The sequence below is a fragment of the Vicugna pacos genome, chromosome 1 (assembly GCF_048564905.1).
Source record: "Vicugna pacos chromosome 1, VicPac4, whole genome shotgun sequence".
Taxonomy (NCBI): domain Eukaryota; kingdom Metazoa; phylum Chordata; class Mammalia; order Artiodactyla; family Camelidae; genus Vicugna; species Vicugna pacos.
In genome coordinates, this window is record NC_132987.1 from 30,507,494 (window position 1) to 30,533,579 (window position 26,086).

Sequence of the window (26,086 nt, forward strand, 5' to 3'; positions counted from 1 at the left end):
ATATTTGCAGAATTTCTAAATAGAGTATTGTGGCTAAAAGAGTGTAGAATATTAATTTTAATAAATAGACCCAAATTGATTTTTGGTTTGTGCCTCTATCACCTGTGCATAAAAGTGCTTGCTTCATCACATTAATTTGGTAAGATTGTTTAATATTTGGCAAACTTGTTTACATATTTTAATTATAAATAAACATCTTTTCATATTTTTGTTAGTTTTTTTACCTGTCACTTGCTCATTTTTCTGTTGAGTTGGCTTTTTCCTTCTTAATTTCATTCAGAATTCAGTCAATAAATATTTAGTATCCTACCATGTGACAGGCTCCATTGACGATGCTAGAAGCAGAGCAGTCAACAAAAACAAATGAAAACCTTTTTCTCATGGAATTTTCATTCTAGAAGGAGGAAACAAAAATGAACATAGTAGATACCACAGTATTAGAATGTTAGGTGGTTGATAAGCTCAATCATGAAAAGTGAATAAGAAAAGTGGGAGAGGGAATTTAAGGCACGAGTTTGGGTTGTTAAATAGCACGATCTGGGAGGGCTTCAGAGAGAAGGTGACAGTTGCATAAGACACCTGAAGTGGTGAGGGAGAAGTCCACGTGATGTCTAGAGCAGGAATATCCATACTGAGGAGTGGCAAGAGTAAAGGCACTGAGAAACAGGGGTCCAGAATGCCAGGTAGCTAAAGCTGCATGAGCAAGTGAGGAGAGCCTTGTAGGACACAAGATCAGCTTGATAAGGAGAGGCCAAATCAAGTAGGATGCTTTAGGATGCTGCCAGCCGTTGTAGGGAACCTTGGCTTTCATGGGGAGTGTGGTTGAAAGCCTTCTGAGGGTTTTGAGAGAGAAGGGACTTACTACTTTGGTTTTAGCAGGGTCACTCCAGTTGCTGTACTGAGATTTGACTTTGGAGTGGAGCCAGTGCAGGGAGCCTGGGCAGGCAGTCTAGTGAAAAGGCAACTGCAATATTTCAGGGTGGAGATGCCAGTGCTTTGGACCAGAGAAGTGGGAGCGGAGGTGGTGACAAGTGGTCAGATTTTGAATATAATGTAACTGTGAAACTGACAAGATTTGCTGATGGATTGGATACTGAAATGAGAGATAAGAATAAGGATGACTCAGAGCTTTTTATGTACAAAGGAAATTAGCTTATTGTCAGTCATTTGTGTTTCGAATATTTTTTCACTTTTTATATTGAATCTGATTACAGTAATTTTCCCATGAAGAACATTTTAATATACAAAGTAAAATGCATCTTTCTTTTCCCTTATACTTTCTAGATTTTGTATCGTGTTTTAAAAGGCTGTCCCTACTCTAAGATTTAGAAATAAACTTGTCTATATTTTTTCCAGTATGTTTATCATTCAATTTTAAGTTTAAAGTTAATATATCTGGAATTTTTTGGGTGCTGTTTCCTGATATTGTAAATGTTTGTTGCTCTGGCTTCTAATCATTATTAATTTCTTGGTTGCTCTTGAAACTTAATTTCCATTTCGTAGTTTGTGGGTTCACCATGACAAGATTGTGCAGCTATAGATGCCTTCTCACTAAGACTCAGTGCAGTTTGGTACCTTCAAACCTCAAAGCCTCACACTGTAAAAGTTCTCTCCTTGAAGGCTCAATCCAATTACCACCTCATTTTCTCAAAGTGCTAATCTTTTATCATTTCTTCTTTTTCTTGGTCCCTATATAACTTCACCTTTACCTTTAAATTAATTTGGTAATGTACTGTTTTACATTTTGTTGTTTGGTGCTGATCACCTCCTTTGAGCTAAATCTTTTGATAATGATAAATGGCAATTATTCAGTGTGTACTCTTAAATGACCTCCACCTACAAGAAGAACTTTAAAACTAATTAGCAGGTTTAGCAATTAGCAGGTTACTACTCTCATTATAAAGTTATGAGAACTTTAGTCATGGATTCATTAGATGTATATTGAATGTCTAACAAGAATGGAAACACACTGCCAGACTCTAGGGGCATAATTTTGAGCAAGATAGATAGGGTCATCCGCCATTGTAACAGACATAGATCAACAATTATGATTATTAACTTACATTTATAATTAAATATAACTACTCATTCCATACAGACATTTAAAAACAGTTAATACCATAATACAAAAACGTAGGAATTATTTTATCTTCCTCCCCTCTATCTCTTTTCTAGAGTATGCTAATTAAGCCTCTCTTCTATCCCATCAAGCTGGGATAATAAATGAGGGTGGGGGGGAAAGGTGGAAAACTTTAACAATCCTTTATAAGTAATAGAGGAAAGATAGTCAAAGTAAACATAATCATGCTTCTGAGTTGTGCTGTATGTGGCAGACAAAATCAGGAAAAAATTTTGATTGTCTCATAGACCAGTGTTTCTAAGTGGATAAAGGGGGCAACTTGGCCCCCAGGGGACATTTGATAATGTCTATGGACAGTTTTCGTTGTCACAACTGGGTAGGGGCCAAGAGGAGGGGCATGCTACTGGCATCTAGTGTGTAGAGGCCAGGGATCCTGCTACACATTCTACAACGTAGGGGATAGATACCTGCAACAAAGAATTATCTGGCCCAAAAATCTCAATAGTGCCCAGGCTGAGAAACTCTGCCCTAGGTAAAGGGTCCTAAAATACAAAGTCTGATTATCATGAATTGGTAAATAAGACCCTGCTGCTGTTAAGGCTGGTTTATCTAATAGACTTATCTCTAAGGCATTAACGTCAAAATATTGAAACAGATTAAATAAAGAATCAATTATGAAATTATATCATCATAAAATTAAATTTGAGATTAAGCCCAAGGTCACAATGCAAAGAAGAAAAAAGTATATCTGGAATACATATCAAGTTTTTAGGACTATACAGCTGATGCCAATGTCATATAAGCCATATTTATATGTGTTATACTATGCAGTCTATCCATGTAAGCAGACCTTTATAGGAACCAAATTGTAATCAGAAAGGAACCTCATGAGTATGTAATCAAATGGAAAAAGACTTATTATTTATCTGAATGCTTAATGTGTATGTTGTTATGTAATACCTGCTAAGTAAACAATTTTATTCATCCTTAAATCACAGTTGTTTTATCTATCAACATAGAGGTTAAATATATTGCAAATGTATGACTATAAGCAAGCAGTTACAAAAGGAACCATTAAATAAAATACATAACAAACATTCTGTGTCATTATGGGTAAGTTACTTAGCCTCTTTAGGTCTCAACCTCACACCTTGTAACCTGTTCTACTGGATAATTTTGGGTAAGCATATAAGTTTATTTGTTTGTTTCTTGGCAAGAGAATAACTTGATGCTTGGAGTAATTATGTTTACACTGAAAAATTGGAAGAAATATTTTTCTAACATGATTAGGAGGTATAATGGGCCACTATTAGTTGCTATTGGCCTGCATTCTCTTTGAATTGACCAAAATTTACCCTCTATTGTATGCTAATTTTATACTAACCTGTTGTGAGTGTAAAAATAAATTCTACTCATGGATGGTTTGTGTAATGATTTCCTTCCACAGTGTGTTCACGGAGAGGCTTCCATCTTTAGTTTTATTTGAAATATGAATTTCAATTTGATTTTTACTGAAGAGAGATGGTGTTTCTTCAAGAGAAAAACAGATGACCTTTAAAAATATGATGACAGAAGGACTATGCGTACTGAATGAAATTTGTGTAGTTTAAATTCAGAGATATTTTTGAGAGATTACTTTTGAGAGCCCAGGGATAAAGCATAGGGAAGTATATCCCAACCAAAATAATAAGAGGAGATTTTTATTTATTAACCTTTATAGAATCTAGTAAACTGCCTCAGCTCTTCTCTATTCCTTTTATCTCTTCAGATTTCTCTTATCCTTTGAAATGCCAGTTTGAATCTCTTTTCTTCTCTTCTCTAAAGTTTCCTCTAACTTTTCCAGGCCTCAGGAATTTAATTCTTCTCTGGATGCCTACAATCTGTGCCAAATATTTTAACTGTTAATTCCATTGATTCTTGTTGTCTCACAATATTGTCACCTGGATTAGATCAAAAGTTTCTTGTGGTCAAAAATCATGATATATAGTTCTTTTATTATTCCAAATTGCTTAACACAGTGATGAGTACATGGTTGGTAATTAGTAAATATTTGTTGCTTATATTTTAGCTCTTTATTATGAGAAATTTCAAAATAATCTAAGTAACCCATGAATCCATCACCAGTATCAATAATTACCAACTCGTGATCAATTTTTTCATCTTTATCCCTGCACATTTCCTACCCTGTCATTTTGAATCAGATGTCTAACTTCTTTTATCTGTAAATATTTCAGTATATGTCTCTAAAGGTAAGAATACTTTTATAGACATAGGTCATTATGAGGTAATTAGACTTGCATACCCCATTTTATTGCACTTCACTTTATTATGCTTTGCAGACATCATGTGTTTTACAAATCGAAAGTTTGTGGCAACCCTGCTTCAATTAAATCTATTGGTGACATTTTCCCAACAGCATTCACTCACTTTGTGTCTCTGTGTCACGTCACGGTAATTCTCACAATATTTCAAACTTTTTCACTATTATTATATTTGTTATGGTGATCTGTGATCAGTGACCTTTGATGTTATCATTTTAATTGTTTTGGCATTTTTTTGGCAAAAAGTATTTTTAATTAAGTTATGTACATTGGGCTTTTTAGCTATAATGCTATTTCACACTTAGTATACTACAGTATAGCATAAATATAACTTTTGTTTGCCCTAGGAACCAAAATATTCATGTGATTCATTTTATTGTAGTATTCACTTTATTTCAGTAGTCTGGAACCAAACCTGCAATATCTTTGAGCTATACTACCTAAGGTAATTAAATATAATTGCATGATGATATACAATATTTGATTAGTGTTCAAAATATCCTTGATTGTCTTCTTTTATATAACTTGTTAGAATCAGGATCTATATAAGATCCAAAATTCCAGTTGACACAGGGCTGTTAAGTTTCTAGGTGATCCTCTTCATATTTGTTTTGTTTCGGTTTCTTCTTTTTCAATTTATTTGTTGAATAAAGGGAATAATCTGTCTTGTGGTGTTGCCAACATTTGGATTTTGTTGAATGTCTTCCTGTGGTGTCTTTAACAAGTTTGTCTTTATACTGCCAAAGGTGTTGTAGTTAGATCTAGAGATTTATTAAGAGTTTATTTTCTTTTAGAAGACTATTTCAAAGAATTAACATGTGTTCTTGAATCTGGAGATACACTATACTTAGTTGCCACTTTTTTATGATTTTTAGCTGTCTTTGTTATTCATTGCATAAATCTATTCATTCATTAGAGTGGCAACTTTCAAGTCTATCATTTATTAGTTGGAATATTTATCTAAAAAGAAAATTCCTGACAACAACCTGCACTCCTGCCAAAGTGCTTGACTTCAGTTGCATCCAACTGTGTAAAAACTGATTCAACAATTATTTAAAAAATAAAATAACTAGCCAGCAATTAGTAGTGTTAAGAATGGCATGTGATACCAACACAAAAAGACCAATTAGATACTTAATGGGGTGCTCACTTCGGCAGCACATATACTAAAATTGGAATGATAAAGAGAAGATTAGCATGGCCCCTGCGCAAGGATGACATGCAAATTTGTGAAGCGTTCCACATTTTTGAAAACAAACTTATGGTAACTAGGGGATAGGGGTAGGAAGGGATAAATTGGGAATTCAAAATTTGCAGATACTGAATGGTATATATAAAATGGATAAACAAGTTTATACTGTGTAGCACAGGGAACTATATTTGATATTTTATAGTAGCTTATTGTGAAAAAAGAATATGAAAATGAATATATGTATATTTTTGTATAACTAAGCAATGTGCTGTACGCCAGAAATTGACACAACATTGTAAACTGACTATACTTCAATAAAAAAATAAATTAAATTAATTTTTTAAAAAAAGAAACTTAATGGGGAAATCAGGAAAGGAGACAGTCAAAGAGAGTAAGCTAAAATCACAATCATCGTTCATACTGAATAAGACTACGTGTATATTCCAGATGGTGCTTCTTTAAGAGTGATGTCAAAAACTGTATACTATGGGTAAAATAGACTTCACTAAATTAGTCTAGCCAGGTCACTTAAAAAAAGAAACAAGCAAACAACATCAACAAACATTGGGGATATGAATCAGTATTCAAGGTGGTTACAATATATTATCAAAAATGTCCAGCCTTTGGCAAAGATTGAGACATCCAAAGAAACAGGGAAGTTTGACCCATACTCAGGAGCAAAAGCAGACAATGTAAACTCAAAAATATTTAGCAGGTTTAAATATCAGACTTAACCAGACAAAGAATTTAAAGAAACTACATAGATATGTTTGAAAACTAAAGAAAATCATGTTTAAAGAATTAAAGACAGATATAATGATAATGTCACATCAGATGGTAGAAATCATTTAAAAAGAGCCAAAAGAAAAGTCTAGAATTCAAAAATACAGTAACTAAAATGATGAGATCGCTGAATGGCTTAACAGATTTGAGCTTGTGAAAGGAAGAATCCATGAAACTGAGGATAGCTAATAGAGATTATGCAATCTAAATAACAGAGGAAAAAACAATAGAGAAAAATAAAGAGAACTTCAGAGAAATGTGGAATGCCTTTAAGTGCATCTAGATATGTGTAATGAGAACACCCAAAGAAGAGGAGAAAGAGAAAAAGGCAGAAAAAAATAAAGAAAATAATGGCTGAAAACTTCTCAGTTTGATGTAAAATATCTATATATCCAAGAGGTTCAAAAAAGTCTGATAAAGACAAAGAGATTCATATCCATGCACATCGTAGACAGAATGCTGTAAGACAAAGACAAAGAGAAAATATTGAAAACATCAAGAGAAAAGTGTCTCATCACATACAAGGGAACACCAATAAGAGTAACAGCTAACTTCTCATCAAAACAATGTGCTGGAAAAAAAATGCCTAAGAATCTTATATCCAGCAAAACTGTCTTTGAAAAATGAAGACAAAATAACAATATTACCAGATAAATAAAAGGTGAGCAAATTCACCAATAGTAGAGCTACCTTACAAGAATCACTAAAGGAAGTTCTCCAAGTTGAAAGCAAGTGGCTATAGTTTGACCTGTAATATATAGAAATATTATATATATATTTAACAACAGAGGCCCAAAATACATGAAGCAAAAACAGAAATAGAGAACCAGACGATTCAACAATATTTAGAGACTTTGATAATCCCCTGCAATACAGAAGAGAACAACTAGAGAGGAACAGAAGAACTGAACAACAAGGAAATAAAAGACTTGAATAACACCATAAACCAAGTAGACCTAACCTACATTTGTAGAACACTTCACCCAACAACAGTAGAATATACAGTTACCTGACACATATATGGAACATTTTCCATGTTAGACCATATGTTAAACCATAAAACAAGCTTCAATCAATCTAAAAGGGTTGGAATTGCACAAAATATGTTCTCTAACTATAAAGAATTTAAATTAAAAATAAGTACCAGAAAAAACTTTGGGAAATTTGTAAATATGTGGAAATTAAAGAATATACTCTGAAATAACCAATGGGTCAAAGAAGAACTCACTGTGGAAATTAGAAAATACTTTTAAATAAATAAAAACAGAGCACAGAAAGCCAAAAATTGTTATATGCAAGTAAAGCAGTACTCAGAGGGAAATTTGTACTTGCAAATGCCTTTCTAAAAATGAAGAAAGATCTTTAATACATAATCTAACTTTTCACCTTAAGAAACTGGAAAAAGAAGAGCAAAACACACCCAAAGATAGAAAAAGAAAGAAAGAATAAAACTTATAGTAGATAGTAGAGATCAATATAATAGAAAATAGAACAGTAAAAAAAGAAATCAGTGAATTCAAAAGTTTTCAAAAGAATTCACTTCTTGGAAAAGATCAACAAAATTGACAGAGGGAAAACTCAATTATTGAAGATAAGGAAATTAACAGGAGACATCATTACTGATCTTACAGAAATGAAAAGGATTGAAAAGGAATACTTAGAGCAACTAGTTAGAAATGCCAACAAACTGGATAACTTAGATGGACAAATTTCTAGAAAGAGACAAACTATAAACTGACTCAAGAAAAGACAATGTACATAAACAAATAACAAGTAGTGAGATTGAAATAGTCGTGTAAAAACTTCCCCAAAACAAAAACCTAGGTCAGATGGCTTCCCTGGTGAGTTCTACCAAACATTTAAAGGATTATTACTAATCCTTAACAAACCCTTTAAAACAATAGAAGTGGAAGCATTATCTCCCAACTCATCCTCTAAGATCAGCATTAGCCTGATATCAAAACCAGACAAAAATAACGGAAGAAAAGAAAACCATAAAACAGTTTATCTCATAATTATAGTTACAGAAATCTTCAACAACATACTAGCAAACCAATCAAGCAAAAAAATCATATACTATGGCCTAGCACAACAAGGTTGGATTACCATTCCAAAATCAATTCTTGTAGTATACTTTGCTAATAGAATAAAGAACAAAATTGCATGGCCATCTCAATAGATGCAGAAAAAATACATTTGACAAAATATAATACTCTTTCATAACAAAAACATTTACAAACTAAAAATAGTTGGGAACTTCATCAATCTAATAGAAGACATCTGTATAAAACAGCTAACCTCATACATAATGGTAAAAGACTGAAGACAAGCAGGAACAAGACAACATATCAAGAACAAGACTAGATGTCTCCTCTGCCACTTCTTTAACACTTTACTAAAGGTTGTAGGCAGGGCAGTTAAGAAAAGAGAAAAGAAATAAAGGAGTCCAGATTGGAAAGGAAGAAGTAAAACTATCTCTACTCACAGATGGCCTGATCTTGCATGTAGGAAATCCTAAGGAGTCCATATACACACAAAAAAATTACAATGAATAACAATTTCAATAAGTTTACAGAATATAAGATCAATACACAAAAATCAATTGTATTTCTATGCACTTGCATTAAAGAATCTGAAAAATGAATGTAAGAATATAATTTCATTTATAATAGCATCAGGGAGAATGAAATACTTAGGAATAAATTTAAGGAAAGAAGTACAGGCTTGTATACTAAGAACTATAAAACGTTGTTGGATAAAATTGAAGATCTAAATAAAGACATCTCATGGTTATGGAATGGTAGACTTAATATTGTTAATGTGGCAATGGTCCCCAAATTGATCTATAGATTTAATGCAATCCCTATGAAAACTATAGCTGGCTTTTTTTTTGCATAAATTGAGAATTTGATTCTAAAATTCATATGAGACCCATAATAGCCAAAGTAATGCTGAAAGAAACATAAAATTGAAGAACACAGTTTCTATTTTCAACACTTACTACAAAACTACAATAATCAACAAAGTATGGAATAGGCATAATGTTAGATATGAACACCAATAGAATAGAACTGAGAGTCCAGAAATAAGCTCTTAGATTTACTGTCATTAATTTTCAACAAGGACAAAAAATAGTTTTTTTTCAATAAATAGGACTGGGACAACTGGATGTACATATGTAGAAGAATAAATTTGGATCCCTACTTCTCACTGCACACAAAAATTAACTCAAATTGGACCACAGACCTAAATATAAGAGCCAAAACTATAAAAAATCTTAGAAGAAAACACAGAAGTACATCTTCATTATCTTGGGTTAGGCAATATCTTGGGTTGGCAATGGTTTCTTGGCCAAAAGCAAAGTAGGAAAAGAACAAAATAGATAAAATAGATTTCATCAAAATAAAAAACTTTGTACCACAAGTGATACCATGAAGAAAGTAAAAGAACATGCCACAGAACGGGATAAAATATTTGCAAATAATATATCTATCTAATAACGGATTCTCCCCCCTCCAATTTAAAAACCCTTTACCACTCAATAATAGAAAATAAAGAATCCAGTTTAAAATGGGCAAAAGATCTAAATAATTTCTTTTCTAAAAAGATGTACAAATGACAAATAAGTGCATGAAAATATGCTTAACATCATTATTAGGGAAAAACAACCTTGAGGTACCACTTTACATTCACTAAATGTCTGTATCAGAAAAGACCAACAATTACAAGCGTTGGTGAGGATGTAGAAAAATTGGAAGCCTCATTCGCTGCTGTTGGGAATGTAGAATGGTACAGCCACTTTTGAAAACAGTTTGGCAGTTTCTCAAAATGTTAAACCTAGAGTTACACATGAACCAGAAATTCCATTCCTGAGTATATATCCAAGAGAAATAGAAAGACAAGTATTCACAAAATCTATGCATGAATTTTCACAGTTCTCTTCATAATAGCCAAAAAATGAAAACAACTCAAATATCCAGCAACTGATGAATGAATAAATAAATAGGATGTATTCATAAAATATAAGTTGTTATGCAACAAAAATACAAAGTACTGATACATACTATGGCATGGATGAACCTTGAAAACACTATGCTAAGTGAAAAAAAGCCAGCTACAAAAGACTGCTTATTGGATAATGTCATTTCATGTGAAATCTATAGGGACTGAAAACTAAATTAGCGGTTGTCTAATCTCTTGCAGTTGGGGTTGAGCTGGGTAATAGTAACTGGCTGCTAATGGGTACGTGGTTTCTTTTAGGAGTGATAAAATGTTCTAAAATTAGAATGTAGTGATGGTTGCTTAACTCTGTGAATATACCATAAAACAATGAATTAGAAATTTTAAATGGGTGTATTTCATGGTATGTGAATTACATGTCCATAAACTTAGTACATTTCATATAAAAAACCCATGTGCAATTAGGTCTGTTTTTAAATTTTCTATCCTTTTTCTTTGGTCTGTTTAATTGTAAATACTATACTGTTTTAACTGCAGAAATTTCATGTTTTTCAGTCTCATATGGCTAGTTGGCTCCCTTTGTACACGTTATTGGGATTTCCTGCATATTCTTGCTTGTTTTTCTCTCTGAATTTTATAATCAACTTGTCTAACTCCAGAAAAACCCACTACTGTTATTTTTATTGATATTGCTTTCAATTTGTGGCTTATCCTGGGCAGTTAAAAAGCAGATCTATAAATCTTTTGTTAATTTTGGTCAGTTGATATGTAATGCGGAAAATGTTGTGTGTAGCACAGTGGAAGAGAATGAGTTTTGGGGAAATCTAATTCAAATTCAGATTTGTTTGCCCTCTAATAAGATGTGCGAACTTAGACAAGTTGATTAATTTCTCTATGCTTGAGTTTTCTAATTTAGAAAATAGAGATAATACTTAGATATAGTGAATATATACATAAACATATATCAGGTATATAAGATTTGCAAATATTTTATCCCTTTCTGTGGCATGTTCTTTTACTTTCTTGATGGTATCACCTGCAGTGTGATTAATTTGGGAATTAAACCTCTATAAGTGTGTAGATTTTTCTGGTTCCTTTTCTTTTCTCTCTGATGCACTCTTAATGCTTAGTGTAGTATCTGGTCTGTTGTAGAATCTGAATTCATATTTACTGAATAAAAGAGTGAAATATCTGTTAGGGTTTGCTGCATGTAATGGGTAATCAAATGTTAGTTCCCTTTTTTCTTTTATTTTAGAAATAATGCCAGCATCAAATTTACAGTGATAATCTTAAATTATTTTCTTTGTCTTTTTATATGACTGAAATATTTTGTATGAAAGTCATGACCATTTTCTTCTATGATATAATTTACTACAAAATTTTCTATTGCATATTTTTTATTGAAGTATAGTCAGTTTACAATGTTGTGTCAATTTCTAGTGTACACCACAATGCTTCAGTCATACATGACAATACATATATTCATTTTCATATTCTTTTTCACCATAAGTTACTATAAGATACTGAATATCATTCCCTTTGCTATACAGTATGAACTTGTGGTTTATCTAGTTTATATATATTAATATCTGCAAATCTTGAGCTCCCAGTTTATCCCTTCCCACCCCCGTCTGCCCTGGTAACCATAGCTTGTTTCCTATGTCTGTGAGTCTGTTTCTGTTTTGTAAACAGGTTTACTTTTTTTTTTTTTTTAGGTTCCACATATAAATTATATCATGGTATTTTTCTTTCTCTTTCTGGCTTACTTCACTTAGAATACAATGAAATTTTGATGTGGTTGAATGTGATTTCCTAAAGCTTATATTTTCATTTCATATTTTCTTCAGTTTTGTATTTACAGTAGCACTAAGTGATTGCTTACTGGAAGCAACTCATATAAATAACAAATTAAAAGCAGACTTACAGGAATAATGAAAACAAAGGGCAGTAAGTCATACCCACATCATCCATATGCATTTTAACACAGTGTAGGATTTGCAGTTAGAAGAAAATGCTCTGAGCAGACATTGTTACCAGTTTGATTTGTTCACGAGTGAGGTTATGTTTGTTATTAAATTGTAAACTTTCTACAGTAAATTACTGCAAAGAAAAATAAAACAAACCCCTGGAAAATACTAATCTTAGTGAGTTGGTAGCAAGATTAGGATGAGAAAATAAGTAATGCACCTGTAAGATTCCCAGCTATTGTTAAAATAATTTTAATTGCTGAATCTCTCTCAATATGTATTCCCTCCATATTCTCTTTTTCTTTCTCAGAATATATGTTTCTAATGTTTTAAATGTATATTTTAATTATTATAAATGTACAGAGAGAATATAGAAAAAATACATATGGAAAGAGAGAAAGAGGGAGACAGAGAGGGAGAGAGGCAAAGACATGAAAAGAGACTGTTAAATTACAATAAACCCAGTTCCAACCTTGTACAAATAGGTGCAGGATAGAAAAATGCATGCTGATATGTTCATAGAGGTTCTAACTTCTGACAATGACTGGTGAACATCTATCTGCATCTTAATGATTCTGAAAGTTTGTGTCAGTAGGCGTGTATTTATGGAAACAAGCTTATCTTCCTTTAATTAGCTGGAACAGTTTTCCTAATGATGTTATGGAGAGATACTTGACCTAGTTATAAATGTAGTGATTTTTTTTCCCTTCAAAAAGTCCGTGTTATTTAGACAACAATCAACACTATCTGGTTTGAAGACAGATTTCCCTGGTGGTTTTGGCCCTTCTAGTATAAAATTATGCCTCCAAGTTTATCTCTTTTCATCCTCTTTGGGTTTTTTTTTAAATTATTGTTATAATGACACATACATGTAACTAGATACGTATCTCTATCAATATATAATTGTAGTAGGGTAGAATTTGTAAGCTTTGAGTTCAAGAAACTTCAAATCCAAATTAAGTTCTACTATTTATTAACTAAATAACTTGGGGATGTTATTTAATTTCTCTGAACCTCAGTTTCCTCATAGGCAAACCAGCAGGCAATTTCTTCAACTGCAAATCAGTGGGTAATAATCTCTATGTCAACAAAGCTAATATCTTCTAAATGCCTAACACAGTGCCAGCTAGAGTGAATACTCAACCCAGAGCTGTTATTTTCATGATCGGTATTACATCTCTGTTCATCATAATCTGAGTGATTAAGTTCCCTTGAAGGATGTATGGGCAATCTCGCAGCCATGTGTATGTCTCCTTTGGAAAGTTGTTTGGAAGGGAGGAAAACAAGGTTTCTTCCTTCCAAGTCCTCATGTCTTCCACATTGCTAAATTCACTCATTCATTTTCAGGCTTCACTTTAGCACTTCACGCAGTTGATCTCTCCACCTTGAAACACTTTCTGCACATGACTTCCCGGAGACTGATCTGATTGTCTAGATGCCCCTTCTCAGACTTCTTTGCCTGCTGCTTTTCAGCAACTTGATACCTAAATTTTACAACATCCTAAGACTTAGTTCTTTGATTTTTCCTTTTATTGCTTACACTCTTTCCTTTGGGATCCTGTCTAGTTTCCTAACTTTAAATGCCATGTTTCTGCTGATTGCTAAGCCCTGACCTCACTCCTGAACCTCAGACACAAATATCCAACTGCTTACTTATCTCAGTTTTCTCGTTCATAAAATGAGTTTGGTGATACTGCTCTGTAGTCTCTCTGACTCTGACTCATTATTTGATGGTGAAAGTAACTTTGTAGATGATACTAGAAAAATCCAAGGATAACTCAAACATGAAGCTACATTTATTTTGTAATATTTAAATATATATAATATATTATTTAAACACTATAGTAACTGTATTTATGATTCAAAACTAGACAACTAGCCTAGTAACTAGCATTTATTCAATAGCTTTATATTTAGGTGTACTATAGATATTAAATGGTTTGTAAGCTTTTAGGCGTAATTCACAGGCTTGACAAAGATGTTATTTTTGGACATAGTTGGTACACAAATCATATTAGCATGTTTCTTGTTATTACATTTATTTACTTTATTTCCTTTTGCTAATTCACTATAATGTGAATGAGTAAGATTTCCTAATTAAAAGTTGAGAATGTCAGATTGAGTAAAAAAAAATGAAAAGAAAAATATTCCCACTTGGATGAGCTATGAAAGTGACTCAAAGAAAACAAAGGACACACAGAAGTTAAAAAAAGTTAAATGGTAACACAAAGAAGGTAGAATAGCAAAGAGCGCCCACTGCAGAGGGGGTTCTCAATAATCAGGTGGACAAGAGGAGACATTACATCGATAAAAGTCAGTGGTTGCTTACAAGCTGCAGTGCTTGCTTAACAGACTCATAAGTAAAGGATCTACACAGGGGGATGGCGGTTATGCATGGCCTTGAAAACAGGAGTTTCCCTTCACCAAGGCTGATCTGGATAATGTGTCTGCAAAGTACCTCACCTGTCAACAGTAGTCTAGTATTGAGCCACCTGTGTGGTACTATTTCCCCAGGAGTACCAGGCAGCCATTTGGTGTAGGTTAATCACACTATACCCCTATTTCATGGAGAGAACAGCAATTTGGCTCCCTGGGAACAAATATTTACTCTGGATAAAGATTTGCTTTTCCAGCTTGGCATGCTTTTGCCATCAGTATCATCACAACTAGGATATTGACACAGTCAAGATACTGAATATTTTCATCAGCACAAGGATCCATTATGTTGCCCTTTTATAGCCACTCTCACCTCTCTTCCATGCCCCTACTTTGACTCCAGGCAACCACTAATCTTGTCTCCATTTCTATAATTTTATTTCAATAATGTAATATAAATGAAGTGATATATCATATGACCCTTTGGAAGTAGCTCTTTCCACACAGTATAATTCCCTGGCAGTTCATCCAAGTTGTTGCATTTATCAATAGTTCATTCCTTTTTCTTGCTGAATAATACTCTGTGGTATGAATGTATTGCAGTTTTTTTAACCATTTACCTACTGAAAGACATGTGGATTGCTTCCAGTTTGGGACTATGCGCATTCCTGTATAGATTGTGTGAATATAAGTTTTCATTTCTCTGAGATAAATGCCCAAGAGTGCAATTGCTAGGTCATATGGAAATTGAATGTATAATTTTAAAGAAAACTACCAGATTGTTTTCCATAGTAGCTGTATCATTTTCCATTTCACTAGAGAAAAAATGAGTGATCTAGTTTCTCTTTATTCTCTACAGCATTTGGCATTTCACTACTTTTTGTATTAGTTATTCTTATAGATATATAGTGATGTCTCATTGTGGTTTTAATTTGCATTTCCCTAATGGCCAATGATGTTGAGTATCTTTTCATGTGCCTACTTATTATTGTACATCCTCTTGAGTGAAATGGCTATTCGTATCTTTTGTCCCTTTTCTAATTGGTTTGTTTCTTCTTCTTTGTTTAACTGTTGAATTTTGAGAGTTCTTTATATTTTGAGAGTTCTAAATAATAGTCCTGTGTCAGATATGTGGTTTGCAAATAGTTTGTCTCAGAATATAAATGTTCTTTTTATACCTGTAATAGGATGTTTCACAAAGCAAATGTTTTTCACTTTGATGAGGTCTAATCATCAAGTTTTCCTTTTAGGGGTCATGCTTTTTGTGTCAAGTCTACAAATTCTTTGCTTGGACCTAGATCCCAAGTGTTTTTTTCCCCTATGTTATTATTCTAAAAGTTTTATAGTTTTCATTGTACATTTAACCTGTGATCTATTTTGAGTTAATTTTTATAAAAGATACAAAGTTTAGGCTGAGGTTCACGTGTGTGTGTGTGCGTGCGCGCACTTGAGAGAGAGAGAGAGAGAAGCCTATGGATTCAGTTGTTCCAGTACCATTTGTTAAAAAGGCTGTCCTTCTTCAGTTGAAATGCTTTTGCCCACTTGTCAGAAATCATCTGGCTGTATATGTGTAGGTCTGTCTCTGGATTCTTTATTCTGATTCATTTGTCCATGTGTCTTTCCTTCCACCAATACCACACTGCTTTGATTACTATAACTACATAGTAGGCCTTAATATTGGGTAGAGTGGTTCCTTCTACTTTATTCTTTTCTGTTCAAGCTTGTTTTTTCTACTTCACTGACTATGTATATAAATTTTAGAACAATCCACAGATTTTAAATACGTTATTCACCACCAGGATACCCCACACTTTAACCAGTTCCCTGTCTTGCCATTTACCTTGTCATGCAGCAGTACGTGGCCTGATAGCAAGAGGAAAGTCCCTATTAAAGACTCAATTATGGAGTCAGTTGGATAACAACATTTGGGGATGGGGTCCTTTCCTACAAGATGCAGTATGTGCTTTCAACTGTTACCAGTATGATATGAAAGATATGGTGTATCTTTCTTAGCCAGAAATCGTGGAGAGCCAGGGGGCAAAAGTGGTCATGACTCCTCCCATTGTTATCGATAAATCCCTTATAGAATTTCTGCCTCTTGTCCTACTACTTTGGATTCTGTTGATTTAGAGGTGTTCGTTACTAACTAATATAGGCTTTCATCTGGCCATTTGGAGCTTCTAGTCCCTCTTCACCAGCAGGCAAAGAAGGAATTTACTGTCTTAGCTTGGGGTCTTGATTCGGATTATCAAAAGGAAATAGTATTTGTGCTTCACAATGGGAGAGAGGAGATCTAATCCTAGAAACTAGCATTCCTGGAGTGCCTTTTAGTACTTCTATACCCAGTAGTAAAAGTGAAGACTATAGAAATACAGAGAAGAAAATTAAGGGCTAAATTCCTTTAGCAATGAAAGTATAACTCATAAAGCACCATGCCCACCTGTGGGACTAGCAGAGAAAAAAGAGAATATGGAATAGATGCTAGAAAAACAAAGTTAATCATTATCAACTGCAACCTTGTAATCAAGTGCAAAAATGAAGATTAGTTATGCATATATTTTCTTTGCTTTATTATGATGATATTTGTATATATTAACTAGTTTCCCCCCTCCCCACTGTCTCTACTGTTTAGTATAAGAGTTATTGGTAGTTGTAAATCTGGTAATCTTTAGTTGAAAATATCAAAGGGGAATTGTGGCTTTACTGGAAGAAGAATGAGCATTACTTCAGGTTGGAAATGGTAACATGGGATTTGGGGGTCTTCTTTGATATGTGATGAAGGTATCTTATATAAGAGACAGTTGCCTTAGGTGGATGGAAACATGTTTCTGTTTCAGTTTGTAAGTTTAAATATGGATGAAGGGTATGTGTAAACAATGAATAGCTATCAAGGAACTGGCCCTCATTCTGGGCCATCTTTTTTCTTATTTATTTTTTTTATCTATCTGTCTATCTATCCATCCATCCACCCATCGATTCATTCTAAGAGATCCTTTCTGATCAGTGAAATGTAAAGAGATAAAGACAGAGGTGTGACACCTGATCTTACTTCCTGTCTACCTAGCTTGGCAAAGCCCTGCCTGCTCATGAGCTCCCCACAGACCCACTGCAGCCCATCCAAGCCATCTCCAGCACCTGAAGTCCAGCCATTAGCTCTTTGCCCTGCGTCCCCACTTGCCAGCATTTGTAACCTCATCGGCAGTATAACCCTGAGCCAGCCCATGGGAGGGTGCTGCTTGGACCATTCCCAGTGAAAGCCTTCAGGTTTATGGTCAAATGAGACCTGTTAAAAAGGTTTTTCAGAGGGCTCTATCCATCTGGGGAACTAAATTCAGTATATTCTTTTATTACTAGTGACTTAGTGTCAGTTCCTTATCTGATATCCTTTGGTGGGCACTGATCTATGAGCAACTAGAGAAAAAAGAGGCTGGCACAGTTGATAAGTAGCTGGCACACTTCATAGGCAACTGCTGCATGATAACACAGTTAGATACAGGTGGATGATATTGTGGGTTTTTTTGCTTCATCTTCACCTGGTGACCTTCCCCATTTGAGCTCATAGATGGGAGCCTCTGTCTCCCAAAAGGAGTACATAATCAGAAGCTAAAGGAAGTCACGTTATTGGTTTATAAAATCAAAGTGAATAGTCCAGGAAAGATGTGAATAAAGATGGGATCTGGCAGAACGAGTTTACTTCTTTGCCCTTCAAGTATGTAAGAGTCCTCTGAGCCAGGAAGGGAGAGAAGAAAGCTATAAGGAAAAGAGCTGGGTGCTGGCATACATGTGTATGTTGAGTGGAGGAGGGGGCTGCCCTTTCCTCCTTCTCGGGACTGAAATAAAATGCAGCCTCAGACAGTCCATATCCCCTAAAGAGCTAGTAGAATAGCCAAATATTTTCTAGTGAGGCCAAAGTTCGCCCAGATTTGACACTGAGCACTAAAAGGTGAAAAGGGTTCTGGGAGGAGGCAGATGGGGTGGCATGGTCTGTGAGCTGGAGGCCAGGTGGCAAATGCTGCCTCCCTGTGGATTCCAGTGTGGGGAGGCTAATGACTGAGAAATGAGTAGCTCTCCCCATTAATTTTGCACCACTGAGTACACTCACAGCTGAAAATCAGCCTCAGGGAAAACCCTCTATTACTGAGTTTCAAACTAAAATGACTAAGAGAATAGTGAATTTGAATAATTTACTTACAAGTGACTAGATTAACTTTTCTACCTTAAAGTAGAGACGGGGACTTAAAATAGAAACCAAGTCCATATATAGAGAAACAAATTGAATATCTGCACTTCTGATACATCAGTAAATATATATGATGTGCTTATGATAATTGTATCCTATTCCAGTCATTCTAATGGACCTCTTCTTGTTTTAGTGAGATGTGGCAAAAGTTAGTATTTTTAATTTCAACAAGAGCAAAAGTTATCTTAGCACTGATGGAATTGGAAGGGTTGTGAATGTTAAGTCTTATGAATAGAGCTTCTCAAATTGCTAGATTAACATATAGTTGTAATGAGTAACAGCATCATCTTAAAAGAGGTTTTGCAATTGGTCTTTTGTAGCACTTCATATATTTTAAAGCATATATATTATCATACAGAGATTTTTATTTCACAATTGGCTTACCTTAGTTCTTCAATTTCTCTAGTACTAAGAAGCTTTTAAAAATGCTAATATTAAATATTATGTATATAGTTGTTAACTTTTTTAGACAAGAAAATTCCTTTTCCTTTTAGAAATCATATTTTATTATTTTTACTATCACTATTATTAATATTCTCCTGACTTTCCTTTCCATGGCAAGAGAGCATGAAGTGATTAGAAAGTTCAAAATCTTTCTTTGAAAAGAATTCTTTATGAAAAAACATACAGTGAATTTAGCAAAATTAAACAATAATTAAAGCAATAACTAGCATTTTCGCAAGTCATTTGTACAGCGGAAGTTTCACTTTAGATGCTGCTTCTATAGATGACTTACTTAAAAGCAGTTGGCATCTCAACGTGGATTCAGTCCGTTATTCCAAAATTACAGTCTTTTGAGACCATAATTTACTTTACCAGGGAAGTTTTTTTTTTTAACTTTAACTCACATTAAAGCCTCACTCTATGACAGGAAGACAGTTATAATAATGGACAACATCCCTTGTCTGCCCTTGGATCGTTTCAGTAGAATATGTAAGCACATGCAGCGTGCTAGCTCTTGATCAGTCTGCCCACAGATGAGGCTCTTTGCCATTTTTCAATCATTTAGAGACATAAATTGCACATAATACTCAGTGCAGAGAAAAAAGATAAGCTGTGTTAGATCCATTTTTAACCATAAAGGAAGGTTATTTATAAAATGGTGGCTCATTGGGGAGAATACATGTTTTTTATTAAAAAGAAGGACACTGCATGCTTCTAAGAAATCTTAAAATAAAAATAATTCTGACAATGGAGGAAGCAGAATCACCCCTTTGCAAATTTTAATAGGTTATTTATGCTTTTGGAATAGAGTCATCCAGCCATATGACCATCCTTGATTAATAATGAATGTGGTTTCAGGACAATCATAGCACTGTATTGTGTTACAAAGCTGGCACTAATCATTTGGGATAGAAACAGCAAATGTGATTACTCTATAATCAGGACAGATCTGCAAATGTTGGCTCATCAGGGGGAAGTGTATAATATGACCATAGTTCTATAAGTTGGCCTTATATAATAAAACATAAGATACAACCAGACTAATTTCTGCTCAGTGGTTCAGAAATAACCTTAATGTCATCCTCTCAAAGAGATCACTGTGTTGGAAGGGCTTCAAAGGGGGCCAGGGACTGAGGGAATGAAGAAGTGAATTCAACAGGTTCAGGGTAAGCGTGAGTTGGTATTTTGAACCTGTGTTGGATGGCATTCCTCTTCTCTTCGTTCCCCTGAAGAATGCTGCCTCTGCTCTGTAATATCTGGTATCTTTTATCAATGGTTATCACAGAGGATATATTAAATGGACCTCAGTATTTGGGTTTGCGGTCATCTTCTGTTTGCATGGACACATCATATGTAATAGCACCATTTCTCGTAGCTCACATCTCTGCAGGTTCTTTGGGGCAGGGGTATGTTTAGATAGTGAGAAGTGGCATTCTTGACATTCCTGTGTGATCTCTGTGACCCTGGTGGATCCCTATCTACTGATGTGCATCAAGGTGCAAAGGGGTAGGGGCATCTATCCTGATATCCCTTACAGCAAAATTGCAGTTTGGTATGAAAGAAGAGTACACATATACTTTAGTCAGTTCATACTAAGGGATCACAAGTTCTGTCGAGAGACTTTGGAGAAAAAAAAGACCACTGACCTTTAGTAAAATGTTTAATTTTCAGATTCTCTATTTCTGTCTTTTTACAATGACCCTGTGACTATTATGGATAGAGGTTTTTATTATCATGAAATTCAGTGCAACTAACAGGGGATTGTAAAAGCTGTTTCTATGTGACCAAAGCTAAATACGTATTAACTTTTGTAGAGGTTTACTCCTTAGAGCTAGTCTTGTAGTGCCTTTGTGCACAAAACCCTGAAAGTTAGAAAAGTTTTTGTCTTTACCAATTTCCCCTTATAACTCTGTGGAAGCCTTGGCTAACGAGGAAGTTCCTAATTCAAGCTAAGTGGCATACCTTACTTGATTTGAAATGCCCTCACAAGGAAGTTGAAATAAACTTGATGCAAAGTGAAAAGTACAAATTTTCACCTTCTAAAATCGTTCATAGAGAAGCAATAGAAAGTAAGGAAAAGGTCGAATCTAAGAATCATTGAATTCTGAGTCTCTCCCTCAAGCCTACATTTTCTTGTTTTTTTCATAAAAACATTTACACAAGTATGTGGGAAGGTCCATGTTTTCCTCCCCAAGCCCCTGACTCATTGAGTGTCTGCATCCTCTCAGAAAAATGTAATAACCACTTGTTGCTGTCTATACACTTTTTCTTAACACACCACTTCAGATAATAATGATACTTTATAAATGCTTTTTGACACTAATGCTTCTTCACAAGAGGTGTGATGGGTTAGGAGTAAGGAGATCCAAGTTCTGATATCTTCTTCTCATCACCTCTTTTGTAAATAAGATTTTCATATCAGTTTTGTGTAAGGGGTGATGAAACTTATTTTGATGTAAGAGTGTGTGTGTGTGTGTGTGTGTGTTTGTGTGTGTGTGTGTGTGTGTGAGAGAGAGAGAGAGAGAGAGAGAGAGAGAGAGAGAGAGAGAGAGAGAATGCCTCATATTTTTAGTGCCGAAATGTTCAAACATTTTCTATGTTAATGGTGCAGTTGGGATTGATTCCACATATATAAACCAGAGTAGATTCATTTGGATATTCTTTAGTTTATTTCTTTTAAAGCTTTAATTTCTCCATACATAAAAAGGACTCCTACAATCCCCAATGATCAGAATTTGAATTAAATCTATATTGAAATTATATGATCCATATGCTATTTCAAGTAGAAAAGAGGCCAAAATTTTTTATTCAGTACTCTTAGTAGTTGGGATCAGGAAATAAATTAAAACATTGTTTCTGTAAAATTAAATATATCCTCCATTGCAGAAAATTTGGCCTTACTACCAATTTTCAAATAAAGTTTGGCTTAAATTTTTCCTTCTGGAAAAAGAGCCTATTATCTATGGATGCATAAGATTTACCTGAAGTTTCAGACCTATGTTCTGTCTAGCTCAGCATCTTGATTACTTCAGGCTTATACCATGGCAGTGTGGTCCTAAGTGTAAAACGTGGAGTCAGGAGCAGGCTTCCCAGGTTTAATCCTAGCTCTGCCAACTGCTAGAAATGTGGCCTTGGAACAGTTGCTAACTTCTCTGTGCTTCCATTTCCTCTTCTGTAAAATGGAGATAATAGATTTACCTCCAATCTTTATTGTGAGGATAAATTGAGTTAACATGGGTAAACAATAGTGGTTGGCATTTACTAAGCATTCATAACATCAAGTGTATATATCACGCCCAACAGTCAGTTTTGTTCTGAACATCCTTTCTTTGGCAATAAAGTTCAACACTTTCATCTATGAATGCATAGACCTTTTTGAAATTGTGTCCATTTCCCCCCTGTACCACCGGTAGAAGGAATGAATGTCTTAGTTTTGCTATGCTCAACTGTTTATTTGGAGGGCCTTCCAAAATCATTCATCTTCATTCTTGCGGCCTTGGTTATTCTGGCTAGTACATTTGAGCTTGAAAGGTCACATGATAGGCTATGAAAAGAACCTCTTAAAATCATGTTCCCTTTATCTTTTGTTTTACAAGACAATGCAATTAACTGGGATAATTTTACTAAATCTAAGAGGTATTTTTTAACAACTAAGATACTGAAGCTTGTGTTTACACCAATAGATTATCCACTATAGATGTAAAATTTCTGCTGTGTAATTTTTGCTGTTTTATAAGAAGTGATTTCCATTTTAGAAATTTCACTTTAAAAGAGACTTTCAAAGAGGGAAAATCTAGTAATTTAGGCTTTTAACATCACAGGGAAGTGCTTCTTGAAATTGAAGGAGAGAACCATTAACATTTTCTTAGATTTTATACACGGTCTGGTTACCATGGACATACCAATTCAAGGTTATTTAAAAGTAAACAACATGAAAAACCTACACAGTGCAATGACGTATATAAATGATACAAGAAATACTGTGTAAGTCTTTAGTGAAGGCTTATTATGACCTTCAGCTGAAAAATTGTATGTATGTATATACGTATGTATATATGTATGTGTGAAGGCAGCTTCTGGATTACTGTTAAGATTGCTGTCTCAATGGAAGATCATGAAAATTCCTAAACTCTGTGTCTATAAAAACCCCCCTTAATTCATTTAAACATGAATGAGAACAAAATAAAGGGCCAGTGCCATCACAATCATGGTTTTATGTAAGTTTTATGTGAGTTTATTTTTTATTCATTGAATTGATACATATTCAGTACCTAACAGGTGATAAACACCTTTGAAATATTAAATCTTTAAATATTAATAAGGCATGTTACATAATCTTCAGAAGCTGGCCTAGTGGAGGAAAAGGATGTATGAAATGTAACTGATGTGACAGGATGAATGCTGTAAGAGAGATCTGTACAGAGTATTGGGAACACAAAGCATGACTTGACTTGGGTGAAGGAGAGAAGAGGGAAGGGATAAGACGCGGCAGGCTTTCCAAAGGAAGTGCCATTTGATCAGCACCTTGATGATTTTGTATAAGAAGAACAGAGGGATAAAGAGTTTTCTTATGAAAGGAGTTCTATAAAAGATAAATGAGAGAAGTTAATCTAGACAAAAATCATAGCATACTCAGATTGAGATATGGCAAGTATTTTGATGTGACCAGATAAGGTCACATCAGAGAAGCATGAGGAAAAATAAGTTGGTTCGGGCTAGGCTATAAGGAGTTTCTGTTCCATACTGAGAAGTATGATTTTGTTCTTGTAGACACTTAGAGGCTACTGAATATTTAAGAGAGGAAATAAATATTGATGCATATATGTTTTAGAAAGCTAAATAGGATATGTATAGATTGAAAATGTAAGAAATTGGAAGCAGGGAAACTAGTCAGGAGCGATGAGTTCAGGTGAGTGATGGTTAAAGCTGGAGTTGGGCAGTATTAGTGTTACTAGAAAGAAAGAAATTGCAGAGCTTTGTTTTTACCAACTGAATATGGAGGGGGAAAAGAAAGTCATAATCCAGTGTAGTTTCCAATACCATAGAGATACAAAATTTTTCATTAGTACTCTCTGTCCCTGAAAGTTATATGAATAACTGGAAAAAATTATTGACTAGTGAAATTTTATTGGGTATGGAAATAATTCAGGCAAAACAGATGTTAATCTAGATTCTAATTTTAACCAAAATTTTATTAGGTCAAAATATTTTTTTTAAAGAATGACAATACAAAAGCCTATCCTTGTTTAAATAATTGCAACTTTCAAAGGAATAGAGAGGCTGAGTCCAGACTGGTGATGGTGTTGTTGATATTGGAGACAATCATTTAGATAGTCCTGTAGGAGGCACAAATAAAAGATGAAATATACTACACCACACATCAGAGTTTTAAAAGAAGGAGTTCCATAATAGATAAGTGAGGAAACTTGGCTGGAAGTATACTGTAAATAAAAAAAACTGTAGAAAGAGTGGATGAAGAAAAGACTTTACCATTACACTGTATAATGTACTAGACAATTCATACTAGAGAAAAGTTTTATAAATGTCATAAAATGAAAATATTAACTGAAAATTAAAACTTACTTCAATATTTTAAAAAATTAATACTTAGGAAATATCTTACAAATATAGTATCGCTCCCCAGACTAATTCCATTTCCCATGTTTCTGTTTCCCTAAATCTTGGAGTAGTGCCATTTTTCTACAAGCCCCATCTCATCCCAGTTTCTGGGTTGAGCCAATAATGGGTGAGGAATTCTTAACCACCTCAATCTTTCCATTTCCATTCTAGTGAGGTTTAGCACTTCTTATCCCAATGGCGTTAGTGTCTCAGAGCAGACTGCTTCCAGACTCCTCTGCTGATGATTAAATTCAAGTTCAGAACCAAGTGCCCCAGCAACAATTACTTGTGCTGCTTCCTGAATTGCAACTTGTCCTGCGCCAAAAGTCTTATTTCTCAGAAGCGAGCTTCTTGTCTGGTTCCTTCCCCATATTTTTGTCATTTTCTCTTCCCTGGACTGCAGTTCTCCTTCTCTATAGCTTAGAGTTGTGTCCCTGGACCCAAATTTAGTACCTGGAACTCTAATTTCCTATGGATAGACATCCAGGCAATGACTAGTAGCTCCTGCCCCAAGATTACCCCATCCTGAGCATTGCCCATATGCTAGAACCCCTTACTAGTTGTCAACTACTTTCTTCCATTGTACTCAGTATATTTGTACTCTCTCTTCACTGTGCTTTGCCTCTCCAGGTGCTCCCCCATTGTTAAGTTTTGCACCCAGTGTAGTCTTTACCCTCTACCTCACCATTTGATAAGGAATAAGATCCAGCCCCAGTCTGGTTCTCTCACCCTCTTTACCTTCCTTGATTTCCAGTAAAGAGACATGAAAGGAGATGAAAGAGGCAAAGAGTAAGGAGAGCCAGTAAGAAAGACAGGAAAAAAGAAGGAGAGTAGACATATGCTGCTTTTAATAAACTATAAACACATAATCAGTCTTCTTACTCCCACTCTGCAGCCCCAGGCCTGCAGTGACAGATGCCCAGTCCCCCCCCCCCCCCAAATGAACCTGTTGGCATTGTTCAGGACCCAGAAGGAACTATGGGGGCTGACTAAGGAGCTTTTATGAGCTTGGCTCCACTGTTATCAGATGTGACAGGAATCCCTGACCTCTTACCCACAGCATGCTGAGGAGCGTGGGCCATCTTCTAAACACAATCCTGGCTC

At 34.6% G+C, this 26,086-nt stretch overlaps 1 protein-coding gene and 1 non-coding gene across 4 annotated transcripts in view; both read left to right on the plus strand.

Moving 5' to 3' along the window:
* Nucleotides 1-26,086, plus strand: part of MME (membrane metalloendopeptidase) — a 467,357-nt gene that overhangs the window by 117,554 nt on the left and 323,717 nt on the right. The window lies entirely within an intron of this gene.
* On the plus strand, nt 5,544-5,650 carry LOC116281527 (U6 spliceosomal RNA). The gene has a single exon (XR_004190991.1). It is a non-coding gene; the product is annotated as a U6 spliceosomal RNA (small nuclear RNA).